Source organism: Mustela nivalis (assembly GCF_964662115.1).
Source record: "Mustela nivalis genome assembly, chromosome: 19".
Lineage (NCBI taxonomy): Eukaryota > Metazoa > Chordata > Mammalia > Carnivora > Mustelidae > Mustela > Mustela nivalis.
The window spans coordinates 24,275,224-24,291,645 of record NC_139038.1 but is presented as its reverse complement, the minus strand read 5'-3'; the positions used below and the strand labels follow the sequence as shown (position 1 = coordinate 24,291,645).

The 16,422-nt window shown below is 40.3% G+C and overlaps 1 long non-coding RNA gene and 1 pseudogene across 2 annotated transcripts in view; one reads left to right on the top strand and one right to left on the bottom strand.

Annotated features, from left to right (window-relative positions):
* LOC309855035 overlaps window positions 1–16,422 on the bottom strand; it is a 58,553-nt gene that overhangs the window by 16,769 nt on the left and 25,362 nt on the right. The gene's annotated exons all lie outside the window — the stretch shown is intronic.
* On the top strand, window positions 451–7,033 carry LOC309855031 (ERI1 exoribonuclease 2-like; annotated as a pseudogene). Its single transcript, XR_014316612.1, has 7 exons — window positions 451–1,139; window positions 2,584–2,651; window positions 2,737–2,820; window positions 3,330–3,456; window positions 4,360–4,535; window positions 6,021–6,121; window positions 6,630–7,033. The product of XR_014316612.1 is annotated as an ERI1 exoribonuclease 2-like (transcript).

The window sequence follows — 16,422 nt, the reverse complement described above, 5'->3', positions numbered from 1 at the left end:
GAGACAACAGAAACCTGATAACTGAAGGGATGGACCACGTATATTCAATTCTCAGTACAGCGCAGGGACGCTCAGCAGCCTTATTATTCCCTTACTGGCGTGGCATGTAAACTGCACGAGGGCAGGGACTTTTGGGTTCGTGCACTGGGATATCCCCTGAACTGGCATATATACAAAAGACTCAATTAAGCATTTGTTGAGTGAACATTCTTTTTGGGGTCCCGAGCACCACCCCAGTTTTAAAGAGCCATATCAGCCCTGAGGTAGGTGGCATTAACATCATCGCTCCCATTTTACGGACTGGAAAGCAGGATTGCGAAAGGACAGTGGGTGGATGAGGCTAACCCTCCGCCTCCAGCGCAGGCAGGGCCCGGAAGGCGGCTGGGGGGCGGCCTGGCCCCTCCGCACCTCCCCGGGCCGCCCACTGGGGCTCCTCGTTACTCACCTTGGCCTCGGGCTGCCTCTCCTCCAGACCCCGACGGGCTCTCATCGCCTCAGCCGCCCCGAGCAGCATGTTCGGGGCCCTCCTCCTCTTCCTGCCCTTCTTGGGGTGCCCCCCGCTCCTCTCCCTCTCGGGATCCATGCGGCTGTGGAGAAAGACCAGCGAGACCGGCGAGAGCTGAGGAAACGCCGCCTCCGGACGGGTGAGCAGGCGGGGCTTCGACAGCCTACAGCCTTCCTCAGATCCTCTCCTAAATTCAGCGCACGGAGCTCTCCCTCCGCTCCCGGAGAAGCGAGAGCGCTAACTATCCTCCCTGCGCCGCGGCGGAGAAAACCGCACCGACACCAACGGTTTTACCGTCCGCGCTGGAGGCCGGATTCGAAACGGTTCCCCAACGGCGCAAACGCGCCTCCGCCCGTTGAAAAAGAGGGAAAAAGTTGCTGCCAAGACGACTTCCCTGCAAAAAATCACTCCCCGCGCCCCCGAGCCCTGAAAACACCGAAGAGAAGCCGGGCACAGAGCCGAAGCCGCAGCCGCCGCCAACCGCCTCAGTCGCAGCCAAAGCCGTCGCCACCGCAGCCTTCTCGGACGCGCCACGCGTTTGAGGAACGGACCGGAAGTGGTGGTTTAACGACTTCCGGCAGTTGGGCACGGAGGAGTCAGGAGTGCCGGGAATGGCGACCAAGAAGCTTGCGCGGTACGCGAGGGGTTTCTGGGCTGAGGGTGGCTCCTGGTCGAGCGCTGGCGCCCGCAGCCGGCCTGGGAAGTGCGCATCCGCGGGGTCAGCTTTCATTCTCTGCAGCCCAGGCGTCTCCGACCTGCACTGTCTGCCCCGGACTGAAAGGTCTCTGCTTGGATCTCGGTCTCGAGGTTCTCAGGCCGCCCTCTGCGCGAGGGTGGAAGAACCACGGTTCGGACTGGGTGGCCTTGAGCCACTGTCAGCCCTTTCGAGGCCTCTGGAAACGAACTGGATGTGACCGCGCCTGGTAGGCGGTTCCGAGGTCTCAGGCAGCCCCCCACACCGTCAAGCTGTTCACCCTACCACTTGCTAGTGACCCGTTAAAGTCGTGTTGTGATTTATAGTAGCCTTCTCCCTGATTCCTGGTCACGCTGTACACATTTCTGATTTCAAAAGAACTGTTGTAATGTAGTGGTAAATAGCATGGGCTTCAGAGTTGGTTGATTCTGCTTTCACATATCAAATCTGTGTTCTTTGGCGAATTACTGAATACTGAACCACAGAAACGGATTACTGAATCCGTTTTGAATCAGTAATTCCAAATTACTGAATCCGATTTTCTCATCCAAAAAAATAGAGGTAGCAACAACTCCTACAGTTCTTGACGATTAAGTGAGATCACTAGAGCTCAGTGTTTGCTATGTAGTAAGAAATTAAATAAATGTTCGCTGTTATTCCCAACTCCTTGCATTTCCCATCACAGGTCTTAAACAAAAACAAATAAACAAACAAAAAAAGGCAACAGGAAGTGTCGCCTACTTAAGCTTTACCTGTTCCTCCAAGTAGTTGTCTTACTTAACACCTAAGGAAGCTCATCCCTTTCTGTGAATTCAAGTATTGCCTTTGCGGATCCTTTGTCATGTATTACCTTATAGTAGTTTACCACAGATGTCTACTTTCTTTACCCAGCTGTAATGTGGAGCTCCTGGAAGACTGGATCTTCACTGTCTCCTCAGAACTGGTCTGTGCACATAGCAAGGGCTTTTAAAATGAAAAGGCAGAAATAAGCTTTTCAATGCATCTTTACCTCTGCAATCACTCACGTTCCTCAGTATTTACTGTCAAATAAGGAAAGCAGAAGGAATTACTCTTGGCAAATATGAACTTTTAGGCTCATGCAGGTAAAATGACTATTAAAATTTATTGACTGTCAAAATCAAAAGAGATTTTGGCAGTCAATATAAGAACCAAGGTCTTCTGTACCCTCGGGGCAAATAATACATTATATGTTTATAAAAAATAATTAAAAAAAAACACAAGGTTGTCTGCTCTCAAAGTTGTTCAATTTACAGTCTCTCACATTAATAAATTAATAATGAGGGTTATAACATTAGTTTGTTAACATATTCAAACAGGACTATGAATGCTTTTGTTGAACATAATTGGTTGTTCTACATTTTAGGCAGCTTGGATTAATTAGAAAAACGTCAGTTGCACCAGCAAATGGAAATCTAGGAAGAAGCAAATCCAGTAAGTACTGTGCTTCATTTCTTTACATTTTGTATCCTTGCACTTTTAATGCTGATAAACTATAAGGATACCCTTTGTTTTGCAGAGCAGTTGTTTGACTACTTAATTGTCATCGATTTTGAGTCAACATGTTGGAATGATGGGAAACGCCACCAGAGCCAAGAAATAAGTAAGTCTGGACTGCCAGTGGCCAAAGCTAGCCCAAGAGGAGTCACTGTAATAGATATAAAGTAGTCAACAATTAGTTTAAAGGAAATAAGATACCCTATGAATTGGTAGTTTACTATAAAACCTGACTTGACAAAAAAAGAACAAAAATCTAACATCTAAAAGTATATAAAATTATTTTAGAATTTCATACAAAATCTCAATTGTATAGGGACAGAAAAAATACCTTTGCTAAAAGAAATACATTTTAACTTCCATATGGTCTTAATATTTAATTGTAGAAATATTTCAAGAGTTTTAAATAGATACAACTTTAATATTCTGATTTAGTCTTTGGTACAATTTTATTATAACTATTATATCACACTGCTTTGGTCATTTTAATATGCTTTTACTGAACTAGTGACTGTCTAATAATGCTATATGATGGTTAAATATGTTTAATTTAGAGTGATGACAGCATTATTTTAACAATTATATATTCAAGTGTCAATTGAATTTTTCGTGTAGTTGAATTTCCAGCAGTATTGCTGAATACATCACTGGGGAGATTGAATCTGAGTTCCATGCTTATGTTCAGCCTCAAGAACATCCGATTCTTTCTGAATTTTGCATGGAACTGACAGGCATAAAATAGGTATGCCCTTTTCTTTTCCCTACCTCTCTTCTCATCCTGCCTCCCCCCCCACCAAAACAAGAAAGTATGATGCAAATATTAAAATTCAGAAATCAGGGGCACGTGGGTGGCTCCGCTGCCTGAGTGGCTGGCTCTTGATTTCAGCTCAAGTCATGATCTAGAGGTCCTGGGATCGAACCCCGCATCGGGCTCCAACTTCAGTGGGGAGTCTGCTTTAAGAGTTTCCCTCCCTCTCCTCACCCTGCACATGCTCTCTCTCCCTCTCAAAAAATAAATAAATCCTTAAAAAAAGATAAATAAAATTCAGAAATCAGTTTTTAAAAGAAAATTTAAAAAAGTATATACCATTTGAAATTAGATTTATGTACTGTTAGAAATAATGTTCCCTCCAGAACTCTGTTGGAATCTTTAAAAATTAGATAGAATAGTGTTGTAAAAATGAATATCAAACTTATTTCATGGAAATTAAATTAATTTCATGGAAATCAGTCAGGATTTAATTACTATGTTTCTGTGTGATTTTAGGTAGAGCAGCCTAATTTTTCTTATCTTGCAGAGTTCTAATCATTATATTATCTCTCTTCCATGTGTTTTAGCATCTTTTTCTAAATTCTGGCAGTCAGAAGCTCTTTTTTTTTTAAAGATTTTATTTATTTTTGAGAGACAGAGAGAGAGAGAGAGAGAACGAGTTGGGGTGAGGGGCAAAGGGAGAACCAGGGGAGCAAGGAGCCCATGTGGGACTTGATCCCAGGACCCTGGATTATGACCAGTACCAAATGCAGATGCTTAACCAACTGAGCCATCCAGGTGCCCAGAACCTCTTCTTTTTTACATGCCTCTTTAGTGCTTAATTTTGTGCTAATGATGTATTCAATAATTATGGGATTCAATTGTTAAATTCAGATTTTGTAACTTTACTCGGGCTCAAGTAGATGAAGGAGTCCCTCTGAGAATTTGTTTATCTCAGTTCTGTAAATGGGTTCAGAAGATTCAGCAACAGAAGAAAATTATTTTTGCTACTGGGATTTCAGATCCACCTAATTCCAAAGTAAAATTATGTGCATTTGTTACTTGGTCAGGTAAAAAACAGGTTGTATCTATCAAGCATAAATGAGTGGGATAACCACTGTGAATTCTTTATCTGTAGTAAGAATTGTACTTGTCAACCTCTTAGGACTTGAAAAGAAATCTCAGTGCCTAACAAATGTTAACCAAGGAAAATAAATTTATTCATATTTTTCAAATTTTACCATCCTGTGATACTTTAAAATTTTTTAAGACTTAACCCTAAGAATTTTTCTAGATTGTACTTCTCTGTTCTTCTGCTTGAGGCAAAGATGATTTAGTGAAAACTCTTATGCTAATTTCTACAACCTTGAATTAAAAAGAGTCTTTATTCCCCTCACATCCTTTGCTTATACTTTCATATTGGGAAAAAAATGGGCCATTTAAGTAGATCTTTTGTATGCCTATGATACAGCATTGCAATTAATAGTCATTGATAGCAAGGCTGTGCCATTGGTAGTGATATTTTTGGTTTTAGGTTTCTATAATATGTCTGGTTTCTCAATTACATTAGTATTTTCTAGAATGTTGAAAGCAGATAACCTTCTCCAGGCTTGTAACTTGATACCTTACTCTTCTTTCTGAGATACTCAGTGTGTTTAATTGGGTGTTTAAGGAATCATTTTGAGACTTAGTTACCAACCTTATTTCTTAATAGTAAATTACGTAAAGTGAATAATTGTTAGATATTAACAGCAATTAAATCCTGTTTTGTTTTATATAGTATATTGTTATAGTATATACAGTATAGTTTATATTCTTTATATAGTACATATTATACTTTTGTATATAGTATGTAATGATTGTATACTATATACTCATAAAACGTATATAAATTTATATATATATAAATGTGTCATTTTAAAAATTTAATTTATTTTTTAAGATTTTATTTATTAAAAAAATAAAAAATAAAAATTAAAAAAAGATTTTACTTATTTACTTGACAGAGATCACAGGTAGGCAGAGAGGCAGGCAGAGAGAGGAAGGGAAGCAGGCTCCCTCCTGAGCAGAGAGCCCAATGCAGGGCTCGATACCAGGACCCTGGGATCATGACCTGAGCGGAAGGCAGAGGCTTTAACACATTGAGCCACCCAGGCGCCCTAAATGTGTCATTGATATAAATATTATATTCTATGTGTTATTTCTTTCTAAATCTTACATAATATTTCAATATTTTATTTATAAGTTATTTATATTTATATCTTTATATTATATATTTCATATTATATTATTTGTATATTATGTTATATATTTATATATAAATATATATTTTATATCATATTATATATTTTATAGATAACATATAATGTATTATATATTATATTATTTATATATAATATATTTATTATATTATTTATATTATTTATAATTTATATTATATATTTATATATTTATTTATATTATATATTATATATTTATAGTATTAAATTTATATTTATAAATATAAAAACTGCTAGCATTATTGAATTTGTTCTATTTTAATATAGTTAATGCAGACTGGGACCTGGGGGTTTGCCTGGAGTGTGAGTGTAAAAGAAAACAGCTGATAAAATCCATGTTCTTAAATTCTTGGATTGATCTCAGAGTAACTTAAAAGGTAAGGGTCAAAAATGGGGTCATGGTCTCTTTCCTTCTATGGAAAAATGATTAAACTTCATCCCATGCAAGGGTGTAATTACTATAAATAAATATTTTTTAAACTTTAAACTTTCACATAAATACATTTTTTAAAGGTTGTATTTATTTATTTGACAGACAGCGATCACAAGTAGACAGAGAGGCAGGCAAAGAGAGAGGGGGAAACAGGCTCCCCACTGAGCAGAGAGCCCAATGCAGGGCTCGGGGCTTGATCCCAGGACCCTGGGATCATGAACTGAGCCAAAGGCAGAGGCTTTAACACACTGAGACACCCAGGCACCCCCATAAATACATTTCTTAAAGAACGTAAAAATGACAACAAAATAAGCATATTCCGAATCTAATAGAATGAAAAATTATGAAAAGTAAGTGGTTAATACATAGTTTTTTTTTTTGCTTTTTTTTTGTTTAATACATTGTTTTTCTAATAGTAACTTTTTTGGGATATGTTTCTTTTATTCGGTTAGATTTTCTATAGAAGAAAACCAAAAGGACTGAGCGGTGCCCTGCAGGAAGTGGGAATAGAATTCTTAGGACGAGAACATTCTGGTTAGTATAAATTGAAAGTAATTTTATTATGTAAGTTTTCTTATTTCTATAGTCTTCCATATGAATCTTGTATTTTTGGTGATGTCATTAATAAGGAGTATCCTTTCAGGCTAAAGAAGTTCCTAGTCTATACAATTCAAAGATGTCTGACTTTCAAATTATACTACCATAACGTAATATAAGATAAAGACTGACATCTAGTGGCTTTCTGGTTGCTAAAAAGAATGAGAATTAGCTACATCAGATGGAGATTAAACACCCAAATTAGTGAAAAAACTGAATAAGACCATTAGATTATTCATAAAGCATGGTCCCTACAGAATGTTGCTTGCATTTTTTTGAACTGCAACAGGGAGCCTGCTTCCTCCCTCTCTCTCTGCCTGCCTTTCTGCCTACTTGTGATTTCTGTCTGTCAAATAAATAAATAAAATTTAAAAAAAAAGAAGTTAACCTATAATCATACATTTTTATAAACAAGGCTTTCTCAACTATGGAACTAATTAACATGTTGAGCCATATAATTTTTTGCTATGTGGGACTGTCTTGTGCATTAGAGGATACACAGGAGCATCCCTGGCCAAAATTGTTGCCAGACATTTGCCCTGGGGTCTAAATCACTTCTATCTGTGAAGCTGTAGTTGGACTGGCCCTGTTCCTTACCTTTTCCACATTGGTACATTCGTCCAGGACATCTTTAGCAAAGTTGAAATACTCTGGAACCTCCAGTCTGAATTCCTGTTTCATAGATTCATAATTGGAAAAATTCTGAGGTGAAACTGTTCTATAATCTTTATGTAGTACTCTCACAGAACCAGGGATTGCGAGGCGCTAAAAACACTTGACACGAAGTAAGGTCTCCATGGTGACAAGAGCTAGCATCAGTCTTGCTGGATGTGTTAGCGCTCAGGATTTCCACAGAAACCGGTTCTTCTAAAAGACAAGCTAATGAACATGCATTTGTCTCTGTCCTAAAGGTAGCCATACCACAAAGTAGCTAAGTTATATTATTATTATTTATAGTCATCATACAAGTGCCATTCTCTGAGCGCTCAATATGTTTCAAACACTGTACTCAGTGCTTTACTTACATATGAAATTAGTAAATTTTCAGAGTATCTCTGTGAAGTGGATATTATCATCTCTGTTTACAGATAGAAAACATTACTAAGAGGCTGTCTTAGTGAACTCTGGCCACCATAAGAAAATACTATAGACAGGCTGGACAAAACAACATTTATTTCTCACAGTTCTGGAAGCTGGGAAGTCCAAGATCAAGTGCTAGCCAATTCAGTTCCCCAGTATGGGCTCTGTTCCTGACTTGCAGGTGATCACTTTCTCTTTATGTACCCACATGGTAGAGAGAGTGAGAGCTCTGGTTTTTCTTCTGTTAGGATACTAAGCCCGTCATTGGGGCCTCATCCTTATGACCTCATCTAAACCTAATTACCTCCCAACGACCCCACCTCCAAATACCATCACATTTTGGGGGTTAAGTTTTCAACATATGAATTTGGAGAGAGGCACAAACATTCAGTACACCATAAAGGCACTAGCTGGATTTGAACCTAGAGCTGTCTGGTCCCAGCCCATTTTCCTGACTATGTACTGCATGCTATTGTCTTCCATATGCATTTCAAAAGAAGTAAAGGTCTGAGTCACCCAGTTACTCCCAGTGAAAGCAACGATATCTAATATATTTCACCTGCATTTCAAAAGTCATAGAGACATGTTAAGGAGAAATTTCCACAGTGGATAATCCATAAGTGAAGAAATAGAGTAACCTAGTACCAATTAGGCATGAAAGAACTGTCAAAAATCGTTTAGTTTATAGGCTGTAGTTCCCATGCTCCCAGTAGGAGCCCACACAACCTTCGAGTCCAGACTTGGAGCTACGTTTACCAGAGATGTCATCATAGGTCTTTAACCTTTGGGACTTTTGTTGGGGAGGACCCTCCAGGCCACCTAGCCCTCCCTGTTTCTGTGGGAATTCATCTGATCATGATGTCATTTACCTGGCTGAGACCTCATAAACAAGGTTGTTAAAAACATGGTTCTAGAGATGATAGGGTTCTTCTTCATACTTTCTGTAACTTTCCAAATTTCCTACAATGAAATACTACTCTCACAATCATTAAATCATTTTTTTATAGAGGGAGGGGCAGAGGGAAGGGAGAGAGAATCTTAAGCAGGCCTCACTCATGGAGCCTAATGCAGGGCTGGATCTCACAACCCTAAGATCCTGACCTAAGCCGACACTTAACTGACTGAGCCACCCAGGCACCCTATCATTAAGTCATTTGTAACTGCAGCTCTAGCTGTGCAGTATGTAAGGTAGCGTGGCTATGTGGAAGAGTTTCTGTATAGATGCATTGCCAAATAATGGATATCATCCATAAGGTTAATCCTAAATGGGCCTGGTGTTCAGGCATCATGTTGCTGCACCCAGTGCACGGAGATATCTAGGCACTTCTTCTGACCCTCCCACATCTTTGTGTGATGACCTGACAAGTCACTGAGCTTGAGTCCTCTGAGATCATCCGGTTTGAGCTCCTCATTTTTCGGAAAGAAAATGGAGCCCCAGAGAGGGGAAGCAACTCACTTCAATAGGTCATGTCAGAGTGAGAACTAGAACTCAAGTCTGTGGATTCCCATTTCAGTGTTCTCTTTACTATAGTTCAATAGGATTCAGTAGAGCAGTGATTCTCAACTCTGGATGTGTATTTGAACCACCAGGAAAGCTTTTTTTTTTTTTTTTTTAAATACCAATGTCTGGGACTTAGACCAATTAAATCAAAATCTCTAGGGGTGGGGCCAGGGCATCATATTTTTAAAAATTTCCTCAGAGGATGCTAACGTGCAATCAAGGTTGAGAATCACTGATCCAGAGGTGATCTGTGAGCCAGCAGATCAGCATCACCTGGAAGCTGGTGAGAAATGTATATTCTTGGGCACCTGGATGGCTCCATCATTAAGCATCTGACTTTGGCTCAGGTCATGATCTCAGGGTCCCGGATAGAGCCCCACATCAGGCTCCTGCTCGGTGGGAAGACTGCTTCTCCCTCTGCCCCTCCCCTTCTTATGCGAACTCTCTCTCTCCTCTCTCTCAAATAAATAAATAAATAACTTTTTAAATATTTATTTATTTGACAGAGAAAGACACAGTGAGAGAGGGAACACAAGCGGAGGGAGTGGGAGAGAGAGAAGCAGGCTTCCCACTGAGCAGGGAACCTCTATCGGAGCAGGAACCTCTATCAGAGAGTTGTCACAAAGATTAAATGAGATAATGCATGCAAAGTGCTTATCCTTGTGTCCTGCCTATTACAACCCACCCACTGGAGTGGGGGTCAGCAAACGTTTTCTGTAAAAGTCCAGATAGTAAATATGGCTTTCTGCACCATATGTTCTCTGTGGCAAGAGTTTACCTCAACTCTGGTTGAGATAGCAGCCACTGACAGACAATACATGACTAAATGGGCATGGCTATGTTCCAAACAAAACCCATTTATGGATATTAAAACTTGAACTTCATGCAATTTTCTTTCTTTTTTTTTTTTTAAGATTTTTTATTTGAGAGAGAGAGAAAGCACATGCAGGGGGAGGGCCAGTAGGAGAGGGAGAAAGAGACTCCCAAGCAGACTCCCTACTGAGGGTGGAACCTGATGCAGGGCTCGATCACATAACGGTGAGATCATGACCTGAGCCCAAACCAAAAGTTGGACACTCAACCAACTTTGCTACCCAGGTGCCCCTCATGAAATTTTCATATGTCATAAATTAGTATTCCTCTTTTGACTTTTTTGAAATATTTGAAAATATAAAATAAAACCATTCTTGGTGGGGTGCCTGGGTGGCTCAGTGGTTTTAAAGCCTCTGCCTTCAGCTCAGGTCATGATCCCAGGGTCCTGGGATCGAGCCCCACATGGGGCTCTGTGCTCAGTGGGAAGCCTGTTCCCCCCCCCCACCACCCTGCCTGCCTCTCTGCCTACTTATGGTTTCTGTCTGTCAAATAAATAAAATCTTTAAAAAAAATTCTTGGTTTGTAGCCCATATAAAAACAGACAGAAGGCTGGATTTAACTCGGGCTGTAGTTCTCTGATCTTTGGTGCTACAGTGTAGGTTTTGTGAGGGTGGGCATTTTGTCTGTTATGTTCATGGTACTATCCCTAGGAAATAACATAGTGTTTGGTTCGCAGTATGTGCTTATTTTTTGAATGAATAAATGATGTTTTCAGAAGGGAGAACTTTGTGTATGGTTTATTTCTATAGCTAAATGTTATATTAGACCTGAAAAGTACCTCTATTGCTTAACCAGATTTATATGACTATGTTTACTGTTCATATATGGCTGTTTAAATTTAAATTTAGTACTATTTAAAAACACTTGCTGGGCACCTGGGTGGCTCAGTGGGTTAAGCCTCTGTCTTTGGCTCAAGTCTTGATCTCAGGGACCTGGGATGGAGCCCCGCATCGGGCTCTCTGCTCAGTGGGGAGCCTGCTTCCTCCTCTCTCTCTCTCTCTCTCTCTGCCTTCCTCTCTGCCTACTTGTGATCTCTCTCTGTAACAAATAAATAAATAAAATCTTTAAAAAAACACAGGCAAACTGAGGTGAATGGTTTCCCAGGTAAGATTTTTCCAAGGGTTTCCAAGGGTTTCGGATTAGTAAAGTACTGCCTCCCACTGTTGTCTTGTTTGGCAGTGAGGGCTGAGTCGAGAGGGAACCACCCTTCTCTGCTGTTTGCTGGCAAGTTAGAGCCCACACATTGGCAAGTTATCTCCCATATTACAGAATTAGTGTCAGGACTCCTCCAACCGAAGGAAGAAGTTAAGTAGTACTTAAAACTATGTTTTTAGTGTTGTGACTTTTTCTCTTTATTTTCAATTTTTTAGAGGTCTTCAAATGGTTCAAATGTTCAAATGTTAAAATTTGGAGTGAAAAATTGCGCCGTCCCCCGCCCCCCACCGCCCACCTGCCTGGGTTGCTCCGTCTGTTAAGTGCCTGCCTCTTCATTTTGGCTCAAGTCATGATCTCAGGGTTGTGAGGTTCAGCCCATGTCTGGCTCCACACTGGGCATTGAGCTTGCTTACGATTCGCTCTCTCCCTCTCCATCTGGCCTTCCACCCTGCCTTAAAAAAAAAAAAAATATGCCCTCTCCCTCCCCCATCTCACAGCTGCCCAGTTTCATCCCAACCCGCTCCCTCAAGGAGCTATGATTAGTTCTATGTATCTCTTTAGGATTTCTTTCCAATTATTTCAGCAGATGACTATAGATCCTTATTTCTTCACCACTTTGACACAACAGGTAGCCTAGAATACTACACTGTTCTTGTAATTTAAAATTTTTTTATAACAAGTTCTTGAAGGTCCATCCATGTCAGTACATGAGGATCTTTCTCATTTTGTTTTTTTTTTCATTTTTCTTTTCTGTTTTGTTTTTTTAAAGAGCTACATGGCATTCTACTGAACAATTGCACCATAATTTCTTTTTTTTTTAAGATTTTCTTTATTTATTTGACAGAGAGACAGATCACAAGTAGGCAGAGAGACAGGCAGAGAGAGAGAAAGGAGGAAGCAGGCTCCCCACCGAGCAGAGAGCCCCATGTGGGACTCGATCCCAGGACTCTGAGATCATGGCCTGAGCTGAAGGCAGAGGCTTAACCCACTGAGCCACCCAGGCGCCCCTGCACCATAATTTCTTTTCTTTTCTTAAAGATTTATTTATTTATTTGACAGACAGAGATCACAAGTAGGCAGAGAGTCAGACCGAGAGAGAGGAGGAAGCAGTCTCCCTGCTGAGCAGAGAGCCTGATGTGGGGCTCGATCCCAGGACCCTGGGATCATGACCTGAGCCGAAAGCAGAGACTTTAACCCACTGAGCCATCCAGGCGCCCCTGCACCATAATTTCTTAAGCCAGTCCCCTACTGATGTCATTTGAATTGTTTCCATTATTGTGCCGTTAAGATGAAATTTTGAGACTATTTTCTCCACTACATTTAGAACCCTTCAAATATACATTGAAAAGAAAATTGACCAGTCAGTTGGAGCTTAAAATGAGCCTAACCAGTCTGTTCTACCAAAAAGAAAATATCAGCATCGTCCTGATCAGAGATAATAAGATTGCCTTCTCCTCAACAAAAATTTTTTTTGTTAATATTAGCACTTCACAACATCTATTTTCCAGCTTTCCAATATTCTTTGTAGGTAAAAGAGTTGAGATAGGAGACCAGATGTTTGCACTGAGCCACAGAAAACTCTTCTAAGAAAGAAAGTACCACTGCTGGTCAGTTGGGTGTGAAAGTATTTGTGGTCTCATCTGACATGCAAGTTCTACATTGTATAAACATCAGTGTGGAGGAGAGCTTAACCCACTGAGCCACCCAGGCACCCCTGTGTTTACAGCTTTTTGTGAGCACATACTCTTAGATAGACTAACACAACAGCTGAGAAATTCTGATAGAAACACTTGGGCTGCCTAAGACTTCCATGAGAACATTTTTGGTCTGTTGCTTTTGGTTGCTTTTTTGTTACCTTGGCTCAAAAGTGTGCATGCCAGACCAGCAAACCTGTAGAGACAGGGTGGTACTCACTAAAGTGACAGATTCCGACACAGCTGGAGGTGATGGCAGACCAGTGTCCTGGGAGAGCAGGCCTGAAACTTGAACTCTCGCTTCTGTTAGTCCTGGTAGTAGCCAAAATAAGAGGGAGAAGTAGTAGTCTGACAACTGGAAGATGCAAGACATACCCAGAGGGCCTTTCCTGGATTGGTGGAGACATTCCAGAGGGAGGAGCCAGAGTGCTGGGCTAAGATTATGCTCAAAGTTTATGCAATCTCCTGCCACCCTCCAATTCATAGTTAATGATTTAAATACACTGCAAGGTTTTGCTGGTGGGGGCGGTGGGGACTGGGAAAGTAATTTATTCACAGGAAGGGAAGTGACCATGGAGTTGCTGGAGGGTTTGGACTTGTGAAGGGGTAGTTTTATCTCAGAAGGAAGAAAGAGCAAAGTATGGAAGAGGACATAGAAGAGTTTTGAAATGGAAAAGAAAGAAGTTAAGTGGCGCATTTGAGTTGTTATAGACCGCAGAGAACCAGTTCCTGTGTTTATCTGTTGAACTGGTCAGGACTAAACATAAATGCTCTCAGGTTGCTTCTTTGCTCATATCCTGCAGTACTTCCTAGTTTACTCCAGGTAAAATCTCAAGTCCTTACCTTGACTACAAGGAACTGTGGGATCTAGCACAGGGTTCTCTCTGATCCATCACCTGCTCCTCCTCCCCTTACTCAGCTGGGGCCACATTGGCACCCTTGCTTTTTTGTTTTGTTTTGTTTTGTTTTTGAACATACCATGCATGTTCCAGCCTTGGGATTTTTTCCACTTCCTGGAACACTCTTCCCTTAGATACCCCTTGGCTAAATCCCCATTTGATGAGGTATTCTTCCCTATTTTCTAAAATAGCGCGCCTCAATTTTTCTCTTTAATCTGTTTTAACTTTTTACATCTCTTACCACCACCCTTAAGAGTAAGAAATTTGTTTTGTTTGCTGATGCATCATTGTTGTGATGCGTTACAACAGTTGTCTAGAACACTTACTGACAAATTTTAGGCATTCAATAAGTAGTTGATAGGTAAATGAATACGTAAATAATTTTTTCAGTTACATGTTACAGAAACCCAATTTAGATTCACTTAAGCAAAATGAGGAATTTATTGGACTCTTTTTGGTTCAGTGAAGTTTTGGTTGTTGATTATTCAGGGTTTTCTTTTCTTTTTTTTTTAAGGATTTTATTTACTTATTTAACAGACAGAGATCACAAGTAGGCAGAGAGGCAGGCAGAGAGAGAGGAAGGGAAACAGGCTTCCCGCTGAGCAGAGAGGCTGAAGTGGTGCTTGATCCCAGGTCCCCAGGATCACGATCTGAGCCTTAGGCAAAAGCATTAACCCACTGAGCCACCCAGGCACCCCTATTTGGGATTTTCTATGTGGATAATCATATAATCTGCAAACAGGGACAGTTTTACTTGTTTCATTTTTTTTACCGATATAATTTTTTAAATTTAAATTCAATTAATTAACAAAGAGCATATTATTAGTTTCAGAGGTAAACCTCAGTGATTCATCAGTTGCATATAACACCCCGTGCTCTTTGAATCCCATGGACCCTTAATGCCCATCACCCAGTTACCCCATTCCCCCACCCACCTCCTCCAGCAACCCTCAGTTTGTTTCCTATAGTTAAAAGTCTCTTATGGTGTTTCTCCCTCTCTGATTTTGCCCTATTTTTCCCTCCCTTCCCCTATGATCCTCTGTTTTGTTTCATAAATTTCATGTATGAGCAAAATCATATGGTATTTTTCTCTGATTGACTTGTTTTGTCTAACATAATACCTCTAGTTCCAGCCATGTCATTGCAAATGGTGAGATTCCCTTTTTTGATGGCTGAGTAATATATATATATATATCTCACATCTTTTTATCCATTCTTCTGTCAATGAACATCTGGGCTCTTTCCATAGTTTGGCTATTGTGGACATTGTTGCTATAAACATTGGGGAGCAGGTGCCTCACTAGGTTTGTATCCTTTGGGTCATAGGATATTGCTGGGTCATAGAGTAGCTCTATTTTTTACTTTTCGAGGAACCTACATACTGTTTTCCAGAGGTGCTGTACCAGTTTTCATTCCCACAAGCAGTGTAAGAAGGTTTCCTTTTCTCATATCCTCGCCAACATCTGTTGTTTCCTGACTTGTTAATTTTAGTCTTTCTGACAGATGTGAGGTGGTATCTCATTATAGTTTTGATTTTTAGTCCCCTCAAGCCAAGTGATGTTAGCATTTTTCATGTGTCTGTTGGCCATTTGTACGTCTTTTTTGGAGAAATGTCTGTTCACGTTTTCAGTCCATTTCTTGACTCTATTTTCTGTTGCTTTTTGTGTGTTGAGTTTGATACGTTCTTTATAGATTTTGGATACTAGCCCTTTATCTGAAAAATATTTGCAAATATATTTTCACATTCTGTTTCTTGTCTTTTGGTTTTGTTGACTGTTCCCTTTGCTATGCAAAGGATTTTATCTTGATGAAGTCCCAATAGTTTACATTTCCTTTCCTTTTCCTTGCCTTTGAAGATGTGTCTAGCAAGAAGTTTCTGCAGCTGAGGTCAAAGAGGTTGCTACCTCTGTTCTCCTCTAGAATTTGGAGGGGTTCTTGTCTCACATTGAGGTCTTTCATCCATTTTGAGGGTTTTTTGTGTATGGTGTAAGAAAATGGTCCAGTTTCATTTTTTTGCACCATTGTTGAAGAGACTGTCTTTTTCCCATTGGATATTTTTTCCTGCTTTGCTGAAGAAGAGTTGGCCATAGATTTGAGCGTCCATTTCTGGGTTCCGTGTTCTGCTGCACTGAACTATGTGTCTGCTTTCATGCCAGTACCATGCTGTCTTGATGATCACAGCTTTGCAGTACAGCTTGAAGTCAAGAATTGTGATGCCACTAGCTTTGGTTTTCTTTTTCAGTATTCCTCTGGCTACTCAGTGCCTTTTCTGATTCCAGACATGTTTTAGGATTATTTGTTCCAGCTCTGTGAAATATGTCAGTATTTTAATAGGGATTTCTTGAAATGTGTAGATTGCTTTAGGTAGCATAGACATTTTAACAATATTTATTCTTCTAATCCATGAGCATGGGATGTTTTTCCATTTGTCTTCCTCAATTTCTTT